Source organism: Salvelinus namaycush, chromosome 6 (genome assembly GCF_016432855.1).
Source record: "Salvelinus namaycush isolate Seneca chromosome 6, SaNama_1.0, whole genome shotgun sequence".
NCBI lineage: Eukaryota > Metazoa > Chordata > Actinopteri > Salmoniformes > Salmonidae > Salvelinus > Salvelinus namaycush.
In genome coordinates this window covers 26,814,374-26,834,419 of record NC_052312.1, presented here as the reverse complement: position 1 = coordinate 26,834,419, position 20,046 = coordinate 26,814,374, and the positions used below count along the sequence as shown (strand labels likewise).

Here is a 20,046-nt window from a genome sequence, read left to right as displayed (position 1 = left end):
GGTTAATCTAATTGCACTGTTCAATTTACAGTAGCTATTACAGTGAAATAATACCATGCTATTGTTTGAGGAGAGTTTACAGTTTTGAACATGAAAAGTTATTAATAAACACATTAGGCACATTTGGCCAGTCTTGATACCACATTTTTAACAGAAATGCAATGGTTCATTGGATCAGTCTGAAACTTTTCCTGGCTTAGACGCTTGTGGGTTAAAGATATGACAGATAAGAGTGGCTATAGAGTCAGCTACTATCCTCAGTATAAGTTGTCATCTAAGTGGTTATGACAGGAGGCTTATTCTCTGGATCGACGTGTACGACAGCGTGTTCCAGTTCCCTCTAATATCCAGCAACTTCGCACAGCCATTGAAGAGGAGTGGGACAACATTCCACAGGTCACAATCAACAGCATGATCAACTCAAGGAGATGTGTTGCCCTGCATGAGGCAAATGGTGGTCACGCTGGTTTTCTGATACATGCCCCTTCCTTTATTTTAAGGTATCTGTGACCAATAGATGCATATCTGTATTCACAGTCATGTGAAATCCATAGATTAGGGCATACTAAGAGCATATTTCAATTGACTTTTTCTTAGATGAACCGTAACTCTGTAAAATCTTTGACATTTTTGTACGTTGTGTTTATATTTTTGTTCAGTGTACACATCTACCTCAAATATCTTGAACCCCTGCACATTGATATGGTACTGGTACTCCCTGTATACACTGAGTGTACAAAACATTAAGAACAACTTCCTAAGATTGAGTTGGACTCTACAAGCATTCCACAGGGATGCTGGCCCTTGACTCCAATACACCCCACAGTTGTGTCAAGTTGGCTGGATGGATGTCCTTTGGGTGGTGAACCATTCGTGAAAAACCCAGCAGCGCTGCAGTTCTTGACACAAACCGGTGCGCGTTGCAGTTCTTGACACAAACCGGTACGCCTGGCACTTAAATAGTTTGTCTTGCCCATTCACCCTCTGAATGGCACACATACACAATCCATGTCTCAATTGTCTCAAGGCTTAAAAAAATAATTATTTAACATATCCCCTCCCCTTCGTGTACACTGTTTGAAGTGGATTTAACAAGGGACATCAATAGGGGATCATAACTTTCACCTGGATTCACCTGGTCAGTCTATGTCATGGAAAGAGGGGTATTCATAATGTTTTGTATACTCAGTGTATAGTTCATTCTATTGTATTTTATTCCTCTTGTGTTATTATTATTTATTTTTTCATATTTTTAACTCTGCATCATTGGGAAGGGCTCGTAAGTATGAATTGTATGGTAAAGTCTACACCTATTGTATTTGGCGCATGTGACAAATACAATTATTTTATTTAGATTTTACTTGATTTTGAACAGTCTTACATCTGGAAGGTAAAATGTTGCTGACCGGTTGGTCAGTTAGTAAGCTGACACTGAGTTAATACGAGTTCAAATGGCACATGTACTGTAAGTGGTGCTCAACGGAGGGAAATCTCGACATGCCAGTCCCTGCAACTAAACAGGTTAAAGAAACTGGATGACCTCATTAGGCCTACTAATGAGCATACGGACAGCATCATGCGTTAACATACCATGCATGATCTTTCACATTTTTGGTTGAATTCACATTGAATTCACGTCAGTTGACAACTCAAGCAAATTGGAATCAAAACTATAAATGATGTCTGTGCCCAGTAGGTAGTTTATCCCTACCATTTGCCAGAATGTGGTTGGATATTGCTGGATTTGTGCCCATTGGTAAACTTTATTTACATTCAGTTTGCAGCTTTGGCTGTAGATTTTTGTAGGGCTGTGTGGGTGTTAAGATGTCTATAAAGCTCTGCTTTCTTCAATTAATGTTTTCCCCCAAATAGGGTACTCCTGGTCCACAGGGTGAGAAGGTAAGTAAACAAATGTTTTTATGTTTTATTCATCATTCATTACTTTCCAAGGACTAACTTTCTTTGATTTCTCTGGCATTGGCATGGACATGATCCATAATTCCTTCGTATTTCCCACCCTCTCATACAGTATATTTTGGGGTCCAAAGCATTAACATATGACTTTACTTTATTCTCTAATTAAATGTGTCTATAAAGAATGTCATTTGCATTGTATTCTGCAGTTCCCCTTAAGAATTCGAAGTCTTACCGACCTCAAGTCTCAGTTCTGAATATTTGTCGTTCACACATCTACAGCACACTTCATTAATGACTTAACACCAGGACCCGAACTGAAGTGCTTAAATGCTTCGCTGAACATTCCTCCATAAAATGGCAGCTGAGCATGAGAAATAACCACACAGTCTCGTTATAAGTCTGCGGACTTGGGGACCAAAATGTACCCATGCGCCTTGCTTGGGAAGATTAAAACCATGAAAATGGCTGAGGCCCCTCGCTTCACACACAATGGACATAGGGCTGCTCTGTCTTGCTCAACTATCAGGCATTGCAATGCATCCATGTGGCTCTAATAGGGCGAAGAATGATTTCCTGAATCCATTTTTTTAGATAGATAACTGAAAGCTGTTGGTGTTCACATTGGACCATTAACCGAAAGATTGCTGGTTTGAACCCCGGAGCTGACTAAGAGAAAAATCTGTCCATGTGCCCTTGAGCAAGGTACTTAACCTTAATTTCTCCTGTAAGTCACTCTGGACAAGAGTGTTTTGTAAATGTAAAATAGTTTATATTTTTGGTTCTGATGGGGTATGACAGAAGTAAGCTTGGGCTATAAAAAAAATATTATATATATATGGTATATACACAGTATCAGTCAAAAGTTGACACACCTACTCATTCAAAGGTTTTTCTTAATTTTTACTATTTTCTACTTTCACGTTTGAAGGTAAGACACAGGTGCAGACAGTGTCGAAGTAACAAAAGTTTATTAATTCGAGGTCATCTGATCAGGTCATCTGATGCAGCACTCCATCACTCTCCTTCTTGGTCAAATAGCCCTTCCTCAGCCTGGAGGTGTGTTGGCTCATTGTCTTGTTGAAAAGCAAATGATAGTCCCACTAATTGCAAACCAGATGGGATGTCGTATCGCTGCAGAATGCTGTAGTAGCCATTCTGGTTAAATGTGCCTTGAATTTTGTTAAGTGTGCCTTGAATAAATCACTGACAGTGTCACCAGTAAAGCACCCCGACATCATCACACCTCCTCCTCCATGCTTCACGGCGGGAACCACACATGCAGAGATCATCCGTTCACCTACTCTGCGTCTCACTAAGACACCCTTTTGGAACCAAAAATCTCAAATTTGGACTCATCAGACCAGAGGACAGATTTCCACCGGTCTAATGTCCATTGCTTGTGTTTCTTCGCCCAAGCAAGTCTCTCTTTCTTATTGGTATCCTTTAGTAGTGGTTTCTTTACAGAAATTCGACCATGAAGGCCCGATTCACACAGTCTCTGAACAGTTGATGTTGAGATGTGTCTGATGTTTGAACTCTGTGAAGCATTTATTTGGGCTTTAATTTCTGAGGCCTGTTAACTTTGTTAACTTTAATCCTCTGCAGCAGAGATAACTTTGGGTCTTTCTTTCCTGTGGCGGTCCTCATGAGAGCCAGTTTCATCATTGCGATTGACGGTTTTTGCAACTGCACTTGAAGAAATTTTCAAAGTTCTTGAAATGTTCCAGATTGACTGACCTTCATGTACTAAAGTAATGATGGACTGTCATTTCTCTTTGCTTATTTGAGCTGTTCTTGACATAATATGGACTTGGTCTTTTACCATATAGGGCTATAAGGCACACCTGTTAATTGAAATGGATTCCAGGTGGCTACCTCTTGAAGCTGGTTGAGAGAACGCCAAGTGTGTGCAAAGCTGTCATCGATATGTGTTATTTATTAGTTTTGATGTATTCACTATTATTCTACAATGTAGAAATGTGTAAAAAATAAAGAAAAACCCTTGAATGAGTTGGTGTGTCCAAACATTTGACTGGTATTGTGTATATTATTCCTTATTTTACCAGCTGAGTTGACTGAGAATACATTCTCATTCTCACACCCTCTTAAGCTTTAGACCCACCCATCTCATTTCGCTCTCGGAGCACACACTTGACGCTCTGGCCAATGATTTAATTTACCTCTGGATAACATGAAAATAGCCTAACTAGCTCTGCTGGCAACAATTACATTATGGTTTTTTGCAAACGTTTACTGACACCGCCCATATTCAACGGGTGTTGTACACACGTCAAATAAAGTTAGCTAGTTAAGCAACAACGAACAAAGTGCCAACAATGAACAAATTTCCAACAATGTCTAACATTAAGCTCTAACTAGAAAAGCAAACAGCTCTTGGGAAACGAATAATAACATCCACTAGGGAGCCAGCTAGCTAACAGTACACTTTAGCTTAAGACATATAGCTAACTAGGTAAACAATGAACCTAGCTAGTTAAACAATGTTTAGATCACACACATCACGTAATGTTAGCTAACGTGCTAGCCAGCTAACGAACATCTAAGTACAAGTACAAAATATTTAATAGAAGTTGACTGATCTTCCATTGAGCCAACTAGCAAATGGGAGTGGGAAAAGCAGTGGATTGACTGACCAGGGTCAATTAAACCACAATTTCTTTCAAATAAAAAGCCTGCCGCGCTAAAATGCTGATTGAAAGCATCACTTATAAAAAAATTATCTGTAATGATTTCAAAGTTTAACACAGGAAGACTGCTTTAGGAAGGGAAGGAGAGGAATTTCCATGCTTCAATGCATTTACGATTTTCCAAAAATCTATAAGTTATATTCTTCAATAAATAATCAGCGGATATATATCATTCATTAAAATGTCTCATAATTGATGTATCAATCTGAGATTGCTCCTTTCAAAATAGGCTATACCGACCTTTTGCCTCTGTGTGCTCTTGAGCCAAAAGGGGTCATCTAAACAGTAATATTGTCAAAAAATGTCCTAATTAGACAGAAAGTGGCATATTTTCCTACACCCATGAGCAAAATAGTAACCTTAATGTAAGAATTTGGTCCATGATCCCCCTCCTGCACACACAGACACATAGACCACATATCCATACACACTTGAACCACAGTGTCAACTGAGCCTTTAATAGTTTCTTCCTCAGGGGAACTGTCTACAGACATGATGAACCAAAATACTATGAGCCAGGAGAGATCTCTTGGGTCTCCCCTCTCCCCTCTTCAATCAGCATGCCTCACCAAACCTCCCCAAACACACACAACGTCCTTCAACCCCTTCCACTCAAACCTATTCACATCAGTCTGTGTTATTAGAAGTGATTTTACTTTCAACCACAATTAATATTTGAGGTTGACTGTATTATTTTTCCACATCAATATGTTTTGAATTAGGCTTCAACGATTTTCATTCTGTGTCTGTGCGTGTGTGTGTGTGTGTCTGGTTGATACTTGTATTTCAAGACAATTCTTTCTTTCTTCTAGGGGGATCAAGGTGACCAAGGACCGCGGGTATGTGGTTTGCTCCTTCTTGTCCTTTTCTGATTGGCTGTTGAATGATACTTTGTGTGACTGTATGTCTCCCTCACTCTAGGCAAATGGTCTGTAGGCAAACTGTAGGCAAAAGGTCTGAGATGCATGAGATTCCTGGGATGCAGGTCTTCTTGTTTTGCAAAAGACAATCGTTTTAAATCTTCATTAAAAAAATCTGAGATTGCTTGACCAAAGTGCAAAAATGTTTTGCAAAGCTTTTGGTGAAATCCCTTTGCAATAAGGCACGAAAGTAAAACTGCAAAAAATGTGGCAAAGAAATGAACTTCATGTCCTGAATACAAAGCGTTAGGCAGATTTTCTTTGCAAATATATTTCCATTTGACTGTTTTTCAAGTTGTTCATCAGGCATCCTAAATTGTAACTTCATCATAGGAATTATAAATACTTGGGTAAGAAATCTGCAGAAGGCCTCACCATTATATCCCTCTCGGTAGTTACCTTTGACTCACTTCAATACGCAACACATCAAGACCAATTTAATACTTTAATAAGTTTAATCTCAGCTGTTTGACATTTTGATGAAAGCATCAAACTTTAGCCAGTTAGCTTGGGTGCTTGACTGCCGTTGTAAGGAAAGCTCGGATCAACCCTACTACTCGGCCAGAGCATCCAGTGTCAATCGTGTAGTGTGCGCTCTGAACGCTCAGAGAGCGATACACTCTGAATTTACGAACAGACAATCTGACAACTCTCTGAATTTACGAACGACGCAGAGCACACTGGAGGCAATTTATGAACGCACCCTTAGTTTTCAATTAAATGTATTCGGCATTGATCAAATGGGCAGGCAAGTCCCCATTTAGTAGTAAAAACGTGGGTTGGGACAAGCACACATTGGCAGGCAAGCTGCAGAAGGACAAGCAGGCTAATATTCCCCATCGTTTTTCAGTGCAATTTTGACGGCCAACTAGCTGAAAAGGTTTGAGAGGGTTTATCTAATGTTCCCTCATTTAGATTTTAACTCATCTCGCTCTTGCTGGCATTAGCTGTTGATCTTGTTGTTTATGTGCATAACTGAGGGAAAGAGAGCCTACCTTTTCATGGTTGTTTGATCAATAGGACTGTAAAGTTCCCAAATCTAAGAGGACTCCCGTGGTATTGACACATTTGCAGAAATCGATTCAGGTGTATTTTGTGGCTTTCGGCGAAAGCGTTCTAACGATCTGAAGTCGCGCTGTTGCTTCTGCCTGTCAACACACAGCCCAGTTTAAAATGAATGATGGCACGCCCATATGGCTTATTTGCATAAAGCTCGACTCTGGTACAGGACGAGACGGATGTTTTTTATTAGGTTTTATTTACTGCAGTGTCTATTAATTGTCCAAACGCACGGCCGCTTTCCTACTCCTACTCTATTGATATAGAAGTTTCACAAATGCCTTACTACACATCATTCCCAAACATTATAAGAATTTATGAAAATTTGAACATGACCAGAAATGTAAAACAATTTTTAAAAAAAGCTGTCATATTATTTCATGTTACTTAAACGCTGTCAATTCCACATAAACAACTATATGGGTAACGCAAAGAAAATGTGCAGTATCTACAATCAATATGTGTTTAACTCTCTTGTTATTTTTCTGTTTGATGGAAACAGTTTGAGACTTCTAAGTACATTCCAACTGTATTCAATAGTTTTGTGTAGTTATGTTTTCATGTTTTGAATGTTGTTTTGTAGTAACCCTCAAACATTTTTTTGTCATAAATTAAATACTATTTCATCATGCAGAATGTTTATACTTGAAATATTAGATTTTGTGCAGTATCTATAATCTAAATGTGTTTACCTAACTTTCATGTTGTTTTTTTGTTTGACTTTGTATGGTCATTTATTTGACTGTCAAATCAGTGGTCATGGTTGATATGAGTAAAAAATTACTTCATAATGAAAACGATCACGTATCTACCAGCACAGCAAACAAACTTTAGATACATTTTTCTCAGTTTCACTGTTTGTGTAGTTCAGCATTTCCCAAACCAAGGGGTGCACATTTAATTTTTTGCCATAACACTATTCTGCTGATTCAGATTATCAATATTTTGGGCGCAGTGGTCTACGGCACTGCAGTGCTGGTTCGAATCCAGGCTCTGCAGTGCTGGTTCGAATCCAGGCTCTGTCGCATCTGGCCGAGCGTTCCTTGCCCCAGGAGACCCAGCGCACAATTGGTCCAGCGTCGTCCGGGATAGGGGAGGGTTTGGCTGGTAGGGATGTTCTTGTCCCATTGTGCTCTATCGACTCCTGTGGCGGGCCATGTGCATGCATGCTGACACGGTTGTCAGGTGTACGGTGTTTCCTCCGACACATTGGTGTGGCTGGCTTCTGGGTTAAGTGGGTATTGTGTCAAGAAACGGAGCCTTGAGGAACACCGAAATGTACAGTTGATTTGTCAGAGGACTAACCATCCACAGAGACAAAGTGATATCTTTCCGACAGACCAGGCCAGAACTTGTCCATGTAGACACATTTGGGTTTCCAATCTCGCCAAAAGAATGTGGAGAGATCAAAAGCTGCAACAGCTGCAGAGCCTTGGTCTGACGCCATTAAAAGGTAATTTACCACCACAAGTGCTATGATGTCTTCAGGAAGGCAGTGAGTTGCTGTGCAACAGCTTTTTAAAACATTTTTGAGAGGAATGGGAGATTCGATATAGGCCGATAGTTCTTTATATTTTCTGGCTTTTTCAAGAGAGGCTTTATTACTGCCACTTTTAGTGAGTTTGGTACACATCCGGTGGATAGAGAGTTGTTTATTATGTTCAACATAACTACTGAAAGAGCTGCTTCCTGTGCTTAGTTGGAATAGGGTCCAGTATGCAGCTTGAAGGTTTAGAGGCCATGATTATTTTCATCAATGTGTCAAGAGATATAGTACTAAAAAACTTGAGTGACTCCCTTGATCCTAGGTCCTGGCAGATTTGTGCAGACTCAGGACAACTGAGCTTTGGAGGAATACGCAGATTTAAAGAGGAGTCCGCAATTTGCTTTCTAATGATCATGATCTTTTCCTCAAAGAAGTTCATGAATATATCACTGCTGAAGTGAAAGCCGTCCTCTCTTGGGGAATGCTGCTTTTTAGTTAGCTTTGCGACAGTATCAAAAATACATTTAGGATTGTTCTTATTTTCCTCAATTAAGTTGGAAAATAGGACGATCGATACTGCACGGTCTTTTCAAACTAGTCAGAAGACTTCCAGTTTGGTGTGGCGCCATTTCCGTTCCAAATTTCTGGAAGCTTGCTTCAGAGCTCGGGTATTTTCTGTATACCAGGGAGCTAGTTTCTTATGACAAATGTTTTTTGTTTTTAGGGGTGCGACTGCATCTAGGGTATTGCACAAGGTTAAATTGAGTTCCTCAGTTAGGTGGTTAACTGATTTTTGTACTCTGACGTCCTTGGGTAGGCGGAGGGAGTCTGGAAGGGCATCAAGGAATCTTTGTGTTGTCTGAGAATTTATAGCATGACATTTGATGCTCCTTGGTTGGGGTCTGAGGAGATTATTTGTTGCGATTGCAAACGTAATAAAATGGTGGTCCGATAGTCCAGGATTATGAGGAAAAACATTAAGGTCCACAACATTTATTCCATGGGACAAAACTAGATCCATAGTATGACTGTGGCAGTGAGTAGGTCCGGAGACATGTTGGACAAAACCCACTCGATGATGTCGATGATGGCTCCTAAATCCTTTTGGAGTGGGTCTGTGGACTTTTCCATGTGAATATTAAAATTAGAATATTATCTGCTATGACTACAAGGTCCGATAGGAATTCAGGAAACTCAGTGAGGAATGTTGTATATGGCCCAGGAGGCCTGTAAACAGTAGCTATAAAAAGTGATTGAGTAGGCTGCATAGATTTCATGACTAGAAGCTCAAAAGACAAAAACGTCATTTTTTTTTGTGTAAATTGAAATTTGCTATCGTAAATGTTAGCAACACCTCCGCCTTTGCGGGATGCACGGGGGATATGGTCACTAGTGTAACCAGGAGGTGAGGCCTCATTTAACACAGTAAATTCATCAGGCTTAAGCCATGTTTCAGTCAGGCCAATCACATCAAGATTATGATCAGTGATTAGTTCATTGACTATAACTGCCTTTGAAGTGAGGGATCTAACATTAAGTAGCCCTATTTTGAGATGTGAGGTATCACGATCTCTCTCAATAATGGCATGCATGGAGGAAGTCTTTATCCTAGTGAGATTGCTAAGGCGAACGCCATGTTAAGTTTTGCCCAACCTAGGTCGAGGCACAGACACAGTCTCAATGGGGATAGCTGAGCTGACTACACTGACTATGCCACTAAACTGGCAGGTTGGCTAACAGCCTGCTGCCTGGCCTGCACCCTATTTCATTGTGGAGCTAGAGGAGTTAGAGCCCTGTCTATGTTCGTAGATAAGATGAGAGCACCCCTCCAGCTAGGATGGAGTCCGTCACTCCTCAGCAGGCCAGGCTTGGTCCTGTTTGTGGGTGAGTCCCAGAAAGAGGGCCAATTATCTACAAATTCTATCTTTTGGGAGGGGCAGAAAACAGTTTTCAACCAGCGATTGAGTTGTGAGACTCTGCTGTAGAGCTCATCACTCCCCCTAACTGGGAGGGGGCCAGAGACAATTACTTACTAACTGGGAGGGGGCCAGAGTCGCACACTCCATTAATGAAAGGCATGCCCCATTCCTATAAAGAAAGTCCACTTTCATTCTTAACTTCCAACTAACAATTTTCCATACAGTATTCAGCTATGAGGTAATCAGGAAGGTGATGTACCATATTTCAAGTTCACTGCAAATCAATTTTAAGGATCTGTTTCCCTATGACAGTGTTGAAGTAGTAGATTAAAAAACATGAGCTGGCGCACACCCAGAAAAATGTGTTTGTGTGGAGGTGCTGACTAACGAATAAACTAGCGAACTAGCGAATAAACTATAAACTATCAAAATAAAGAAAGTCGCACACTCCATATATAAACTCCCAGTAATGTATTGGTTATTTACCAATGTTTTGGCATCACTGTGCCTTCTTCAGGGTAATGTCATGAATACTTGAACCAGGTTATGTAGACAAACAGTGCAATTAGTGCAACCAATGACAATAGTGAAGGGTGTGTCATAATGATTAAGTTAATTAGAATGAATTAGTGAAACTGTTAAAAAAAACAATAGTTTATGGCACATTAAATATTTTAGGCTATTGTTATCATATACATGATTTAATATTGTACATCGTATTTGCATCAACATACATTGTTTAATTCAATTTCACACATTTAACTGTTTCGTATTTAATTTCATATTTCTTACATGTAATCTTTTGGTTCAACCTTAATGTATAATGAGCATTATCAACAGGTGGAACATATTAGGTGTACGCTAATAAGCTGTAGAAAGAATATATCAATTTACAACTTGTTCATGAAAGAAAGAATTGTTCATAAGAAGGACCTGAGTTCAAAGTCAATATTCAGACCACTAGGGGTCAATCTTTTTAGATAGGATATCCAGTAAGCCTCCCTTTGTAGTAGTAGGCTCTCGATGTTACCTCCTCTCCTTGGTAGAGCAACATGCTCAATGCCTGTGTATTTGAGGGAGGAGATTAGATGGTTAGCTTCAACAAAGTGAGCTGCTACTGGATAGTCAATGTTCTTACACCTGATTGAGCTGCCGTGTTCAGCTATGCGTTGTTTTAATTGTCTTTTCATTTGTCCTACGTAGGCTTTTCCACATGATCAGGTGATGAGATGGATTACTCCCTTGGTCTTGTATGAGATGATACCACTAACAGAGATTTTTCGAGCTGTATGTGGGTGTCTGAAGAAGGATGTTTTTAATAGTGCTATTGCACTGTGTGCATGAGCCACAGTTGTAGTTCCCATTTGGGATAGGTGTCAAGAGTATCTGAGTGGGCTCAGTGCGCATGTCCGATCTCACCCAGCTTGAAGTAGTAACATGACCTTTCCAGTAGATGGCAAGGTGTAGACCTATTCAGGGCACTATATTCCTGATTTTGTAATACCAATATCTAAGATTTAATCTATTAAGATTGCCGCAATCCAATCAGAAAAGTTTACTAATATCAGGTGAAACGTAGCAGTCAGTCTGCCAGTAAAGAAATGGGGAAAGTAAAGATAATTACCCGCAGGGCAAGCAATACTCAATGTCACGATACGATAGTTTCATTAATACTTCTCTGGGATATGTGGGACGGTAGCGTCCCACCTAACCAACAGCCAGGGAAATTGCAGGGCGACAAATTCAAAACAACAGAAATCTCATCATTAAAATTCCTCAAACATACAAGTATTAAACACCATTTTAAAGATAAACTTCTCGTTAATCCAGCCAAAGTGTCTGATTTCAAAAAGGATTTACGGCGAAAGCACACCTTGCGATTATGTTAGCTCAGTACATAGCCACAGAAAAACACAGCCATTTTTCCAGCCAAAGAGAGGAGTAACAAAAAGCAGAAATAGAGTTAAGATTAATCACTAACCTTTGATGATTTTCACCAGCTGACACTCATAGGACTTCATGTTATACAATACATGTATGTTTTGTTCGGTAAAGTTCATATTTATATCCAAAAATCAGAGTTTAGGCGGGACGCTACTGTCTCACTTGGCCAAAAGCCAGAGAAAATGCAGCGCACCAAATTCAAATAAAATACTATAAAAATCAAACTTTCATTAAATCACACATGAAAGATACCAAATTCAAGCTACACATGTTATGAATCCAGCCAATATGTCTGATTTCAAATAGGCTTTTCGGCGAAAGCAAACCAAACAATTATGTTAGGTCAGTACATAGCCAAAGAAAAACACAGCCATTTTCCCAGCCAAAGATAGGAGCCACAAAAAGCAGAAATAGAGATAAAATGAATCACTAACCTTTGATGATCTTCATCAGATGACACTCATAGGACATCATGTTACACAATACATGTATTTTTTGTTCGACAATGTGCATATTTATATACAAAAATCTTAGTTTACATTGGCGCCATGTTCAGAAATGCCTCCAAAATATCCGGAGAAATTGCAGAGCCACGTCAAATAACAGAAATACTCATCATACACTTTGATGAAAGATACATGTTTTACATATAATTAAAGATACACTTGTTCTTATTTCAACCGCTATGTCAGATTTCAAAAAAACTTTACGGAAAAAGCACACCATGCAATAATCTGAGACGGCGCTCAAATATAAATAACATTTCTCCGCCATGTTGGAGTCAACAGAAATACGAAATTACATCATAAATATTCCCTTACCTTTGATTATCTTCATCAGAATGCATTCCCAGGAATCCTAGTACGACAATAAATTGTTGTTTTGTTCGATAATGTCAATTATTTATGTTCAAATAGCTACTTTTGCTAGCGCGTTTAGTACACATATTCAAACGCTCGTGCAAGTGACGCATAGCGTCGGATGAAAACTTCAAAAAGTTATATAACAGGTCGAATAAACTGGTCAAACTAAGTAGATAATCAATCTTCAGGATGTTGTTATCATATATATCCAATAACGTTCCAACCGGAGCATACCTTCGTGTCTGTAAAAGTTATGGAACACAAGGCGGTATCATGAGGAATGCGCATGACCAGGAACTGGCAATCTGCAAGACCACTGACTGAAACACCTCCCATCCGGTCCCACATCACAGTATAAACTTCATTCAACGTTCTACCGACTGTTGACATCTAGTGGAAGGCGTAGGAAGTGCAAACAAATCCATATCTTCTTGGGATTTGAATAGGCGATGAGTAGAAAAAACACCAGCCTCAGAATTTCCACTTCCTGTTTGGAAGTTTGCCTGCCATATGAGTTCTGTTATGCTCACAGACATAATTCAAACAGTTTTTGAAACTTCAGAGTATGTTCTATCCAATAGTAATATATATATATATATATATATATATATATATATATATATATATATATATATTAGCATCTGGGACAGAGTAGGAGGCAGTTCAATTTGGGCACGCTATTCATCCAAAGTGAAAATGCTGCCCCCTATCCCTAAAAAGTTAATCGGTTACATTTTAATTCTATGATATGGTAAATCAATAAATATATGGTAAAAGAAAAAAAGGTATGATATGGTACAACAACAAATATTTGGTTCGAAAAAAGATCTGGAATATTCTAATCAGGAAATAAGTTCATTGACAAATCCTTTTGGGTTGCAATAAAAGCCAGTAGCTTTTTTATTGCTTGTTGAAGTCGATGAAATGTGGAAAGGTAACTTGACTACTCCGCTGTAATGGATGTTTTGATTGTGTTGTGTCTGGAGTTCTCTATGTTGTTTGTGTTGTGCCATCTTGTGCTGTCTGTCCTTTTAGGGATTGTCTGGTCTCCCTACACTGGCTGCTTTGCAGAGCAATCAGATCCTGACTGTCAAGGTTTGTTGGTGTGGTCTAGTTGCTCAGTCTGACCCCTGGACGGCACACACTGAAGATGAATGCATCACTGTTGGGTCATTACTGCTGGCCCCGATGACAGACCAGGGCCAGACACAGTAGTATTTAATTAATTAGGGCAATTAATTATCATCGTTCCCTCAGTGCCACCAACAGTATTTTACCCATGGGGTTTCCTTTCTATGCAAGATGCCAGTGCCCCATTGAAAGCTAAATGTAGCTAAATGTAGTAACATTTTGCAGTATGATTTTCATATTTCAATCACACAATTCAACTCCAACATACAGTATTTATCTTTCCAGTAATAGATGATTCTCGATAATACCAATGGACACCGCCAGATATACATGCCCACTTTAAAAAACACTTCAGAAGGTCAACCATGCAGCTCTCCATATGTGCAACTCCAGGGGTCTGACTTTGCACTAAGCACTACTTTGATGATGACAGCACCTCCACAGAGGAGGTATCCCCATTTTTCCTGGGTCTGCGAGCCCAGTGTGGCATCCCAGCACCCCTGAGGTGGTAATTATGGGCTCTGGCTCCAAAATAAAGTCCAGATTTCCAAAGCCACTGTGGTGGAAAAGTGTGGATTTCTCCCCATCCGTGGAGGTGCTGCGATGGGTATTGTGACGTAACGTCTAATCAAATTTAATTTTTGCCCTTTGCCTCCTTCCTCCTCTTCTTCTGGGACCTCATCCTCCTCCAACCTCTCTCACATCTGACCTTCGACCTCACACACCTGCTCGCTCAGATGGTCTTCCCTAAGATCAATCATGGCTTTCTTTCTGCTGACCAGCAGCTCATAAAGCGGCGGCTTATTAAGGTAGTGGCTGTCCTCGCTCGTCTTTCTCTTTCCTTCGAATGGGCCTCTCACCTGACAACTTCTCCCTTTTCATACCTACGTTTGCATGCCAGACAGCTTTCAGACAGACCTACATTATCAGAAGAAGTCTGCTGCCCATTCTGTTATTTTAGAGGAAGGTCTAGAAGCACACTGTACATTTAGTTTAGAGGTGGAATGAATGATCTTCTTACATTGTCAATTGTAACTGAAGAATAAATTTGCAGAATGTTTCATATTCCTCTTAATCAAAATATGACACTTACTATTGGTGTTCGTCAATGCTTAGTGTAGAGTCGAATTTGTCTAAATTATTAACAGTCATTACTGGTCATTAAAGGCCCAGTGCAGTCAAAAATGTAATTTCCTGTGTTTTATATATATATTTTTTTCACAATACTGTGAAATTGTGAAAATTATGATAATGCACTTTTAGTTTAAGAGCTGTTTGAAAAGACGTTTCAGCCTGTTTTGGTGGAATGGAGTTTGGGCATGCCAAGTGACATCATCAGGCGCTAAATTAGTTAATAGACCATCAAGAAAGACAGTTCCAAACCTCTCTGCCAATAAAAGCTAGTTTTCCCCTCCCCACTCAAACCACTCCCAGACAGTCCTAGCAAAATTGTTGCTTGAGAAATTGCTCTTTGCTAAGAAGCTACTTTGTTTATTTTTGATTATTTTAATTTAAAACAATCACAATAAGGTACTTCATTGTTACCCAGAAATGATTTGATATTGAGATAAAAATGGCTGCATTGGACCTTTTTTAAGCATAATTAAAATGGAAAATTCAAAATTGGGAACACTTCAAATATAAATTATTTTACACAACATATCAGATATAAACCAGTTAGATATTGTTAGTAAATAACGTCATGTCTAAAATCCTACTCCAGTGTTATTGACTTAACATGTTCCCTATGGAGGTTTTCCATGCCAAACCGATGACTAATTTCACTATTATTTCTAATGGTTGTTCTACTGATGCCTTATTTATCTAAAAGGCTGAAGCCATTTTAATGTAATGATCTGACTTCTTCCATTGCTCTACAGGGAGATCAGGGTTCAGCAGGTCCACCAGGACCTCCTGGGCCCCCAGGTTCCCCTGGCCCCAGAGGGCCACCAGGGGACACAGGCAAGGATGGGCCCCGGGGAGTGACAGGTCTGCCGGTGAGTACAGTATTACTCTGTTTGTATGGGTACAGTACAGTCCATCTCTGTCCTCTGCAACACAAACGACACTGCTTCCGATCGCCCTTATACTGAAGCTATTCAGAAAACACCCTGTTTCCATGTATCTGCCTCACTATACAGATGTTTATTCCATTGCTTTCCATTTAACATACCTTCTTCCATGTGTTCATGCCTGTCAATGGCATTGTGCTAATTTATGTGCATTCTGCCTGTGAAGAAAAATAGAAAGCCTGTCAATTATGTACTGTCATAAAACCTTCACAGGGTACCAACTGATCTGTTCTTTTGGCACAACAGCGGGAGTGCAAACTATTAAGTGTTGTTTATCTGTTTTGCTCCAAGTTCAATCATTATTGTTTGCAACCCTTCCAGTTGCTAATTTCAGAAATTGAAGCGGGGTTGTTATGCTTGTTCCATTTTTCCAACAGATTAAACTTTTCTTGCTGCAGCTCTCACTTGCAATTTAAATCACTGCTTGTATGAATCACTCAGGGAGGGTGGCAGACGTTGTCTTAAGAATTTGAGACACAAAGTGAAAACACAACAATACAACAATTCCTCTGGTTGCCTTAAGCAGGGTAGTTTGGAAATGTGCAAATTACTTTGGAAAGCCTGTCATACTCAGACAACTGCTGTAACATATCGGGCTGTATTTTAACAAACCTTACCGAAACGTAAATCTTAGTGCACTCACATGTCGCTGTTGGATTGTGGGTGTGTCAGAAATATTAAGACATTCAATAGGTTACATCTGTTGGTACAAACTTATATTGAGAAATGATGACCTCATTTAAAACATAAATGTTGCTCTCCCTCACTTAAAAATATTGCACTACACCACTGGAATTGATAGAAAGTTGGCGCACAGTGATTTGTTTGAAAATCAGATGAAAATGTCATGACTGGTTGTAAAACATTTTTACAGTTAAATTTGGGGTGGCAGGTACCTTAGTGGTTAGAGCGTTGGGCCAGTAACCAAAAGGTTGCAGGATCGAATCCCCGAGCTGACAAGGTAAAAATCTGTCATTCTTCCCCTGAACAAGGCAGTTGTTAGGCTGTCATTGTAAATAAGAATGTGTTCTTAACTGACTTGCCTTGTTAAATGTAAAAAATAATGTCTTTAATTTAACACCCATAAAAAAAATTGTCTGTCCTGTGAAAAAAACATGCCCCCCTATGGAAATCAAATGCAAATCCACCTGTTTCTTCCTTGTCCTGGCCCTGCCTGCAATAAAGAGGCAGGCATTCTAGCAATTAATATATTGTAGATGTGAAAAGGGCTTGACCACTCACTGGCCAATAAAAACGTGCTCCGAAGAGTTTTGTGTGGTTGCTTCAAGTTGTGTAATTACTATCCGTTGAAGACATTTCAAGACATTGCATATCCGAGCCATCGACATTGCCTATCAAACGATATAATAAGATTATACCTTTGCTGTTGATGTGGCCTGTATGGTGACTTCGCCACATAAAGAACTATAAAGGTACAAAAAACTATGGAGAGTGATCGGAATTCCCACGATTTTACATTTGGGTACAACAGAGATCCATTTTTTTTTTTTTTATAAAAAGATACATGAAAAACAATAAGCACTCTTTTTAACAACTTGATGTTTCTTAACAGGCTTCCTTCAGTCACTGACATATTTAATTAAATGGGCATAGCGAATAATGAGTCCAAATCTTTCACAAGAGCTGGACAAAAAATCGAAAGAAAAAAGGGGGATGTCTGTTGACTGTTTTGCAGCTCCCAAAGGTGATATTTTAATAAAACATTGGTGATAGGCTACTGATTAGGCTACTGTGTGGTTCGGGCTGGCAAAATCGATGCCATTAACCAACTGCCTTACCGCTAAGACCAGCTTTTGGTTGGTCTTAAATATCCCCAGCTGCACTGTTTGAAATTGCCACTTTGGCACACGTTTTTAAGGACACACCTCAAATATTTGCACCCCTACCATCTCAGCGCAAGCAAGCTGATGTTAGACAGGTAAATTACTAACCCTGGCGCAAAGGTTGGAAAATATCAGAGCCCTGAAATTCCAACAAGTGTGTGTTTTGACACTCGTGCAGCCTTACCAGCCTCAAATCATATTGTGCCTCTTCAGATTCTAATATTGGATGACTTTGAAGGCTATTGATTAATTAAGTTATTGAGCAGAGATGAAAGATACGTGTGGAGCTGCATGATAACTTACTCCATAGAAGTGTACCAGTAGTCCAGTAGATAAGCTCCAAAATTGTTCTCTTTGGTATAAAAACATGAAAATTGGCACGCAGAACAAAACCTCATATAGTGCAATTTCAGACGGTTCTTGCGTTGGACTGTAGTGCCCCCTATAGGCCAATGGGGAAAATGCATTTACCTGCATGTATGTTTTGGGTCATGAAATCCCCTGTGTTGGGTCTACATGTCCCCAAAATAGCTTCAAATGTGTGTGTTTAGGGGAACACATTTAAGGGGAACACATTTAAAATGTTTGGGGAACACACTTAAGCAACAATGAAAACTACAGGCATCAGATTGTCAAACAGCCACCACTAGCACAGAGAGGTGGCTGCCTACCTACAGACTTGATATCATTGGCCACTTTAATAAATGGAACACTAGTCACTTTAATAATGCCACTTTAAGAATGTTTACATATCTCGCATTACTCACCTCATATGTATGTACTGTATACTGTATCTATTCTTTACTATCTATTGCATCTTAGCTGCTCTGCCACTGCTCTGCCACTGCTCATCCATATATTTTATACTCATATATTCTCATCCCATTCCTTTACTAGATTGTGTGTGTTAGGTTTTGTGGTGGAATTGGTTAGATATTAGGTTTTGTTGTGGAATTGTTAGATTTTACCTGTTAGATACTGATAGAAGCATAAGCATCTAGAAGCATAAGCATTTCGCTACCCTCGCAATAACATCTGCTAACCATGTGTATGTGACCAATAAAATGTGATTTGATATATGGCCTTACTCTCTAAAAAGTGTACCCTGAAGTCTCCTGATTACAATTATATATAATATGATATTATATACTGTGTCGCTTTTAAGAAATGTGACAGGAAATCTGTCCTGTAGCTACAAATCACTATGGATAACATGTCATAATATTGCATTATGTCCAGCAGGGAGATTGGTGACTCATTTGAACGAAATGCCTTTATGATGAGACCACAACACTTTTACAAAAAGACAGGATATGTCTAAATAAAGATGTTTAGCTTCAGTGTCATTGCAGGTTCATCCTTTTACGCTCTAGGGCACCAGTTTTCCAAAATGGTCACCAGCTCCATAGAGCAAAATTGAACAGGTGTCACATGGCCATATCTACATAAAAAAATTGGTTCATGCAGCCCAGAACACCACCAATACAGAACTGTTAATTTGAACCAATTGCTATTCAAAGTAAAGTCTGCCAGATGCAAGAGGAGGGATGGACACCTAATTAGGATGTGGATTGCTGCATTTTATCCAGAATCTGTGTCGTTGATAAACTGATGAATTTTCCTCAATATTGAATATTAACACCCATCTGCATAACACAAAATTCCAATCCAAATGTTCATAACAAACATTTTTTTATTTGAAATGTTAATAATTTTATGTTCCAATCCAATAATTTACAACCAGCTAGGATTTCAAGCCTTCAAAGTAGCCTTTAATCTGCATTTTACTAATTAGGTATTTTATATTTGTACAGGGAGAACCTGGGACAACAGGAGACCTAGGACTGATGGTAAGTAGGTCATTATGTTATGAAATACACATTTTCCAATGCTGATTTACCCAATAACTCAATATCTTGTGCTGTGGTAATTTAGCGTTTTCGCCTACTGATTTTTTGAACTGATTCTGTGAAATGAATCCAGAGATGGAAAAATGATTACCACTGCCATAGCTTTTTTTGTGCTTAAATTGTTAAAGGATATTGTTGAGATTATATTTAGCTGTCTGTTTCCACAATAATAATATAAAATATTGCCATGTTGAGGATCAACAGTACTTGATTGAGGAGCTGTGTACTTCAGGAAATTATACTAAGACCACATATTGCCCCTTTAAAAGTGTG

The 20,046-nt window shown here is 39.3% G+C and overlaps 1 long non-coding RNA gene across 1 annotated transcript; it reads left to right on the top strand.

The window, feature by feature from the left end:
* Positions 1-1,795: 1,795 nt before the first annotated feature.
* On the top strand, positions 1,796-19,714 carry LOC120049310. Its single transcript, XR_005477103.1, has 5 exons — positions 1,796-1,899; positions 5,438-5,464; positions 13,852-13,911; positions 15,828-15,944; positions 19,678-19,714. It is a non-coding gene; the product is annotated as an uncharacterized LOC120049310 (long non-coding RNA).
* Positions 19,715-20,046: the final 332 nt, after the last annotated feature.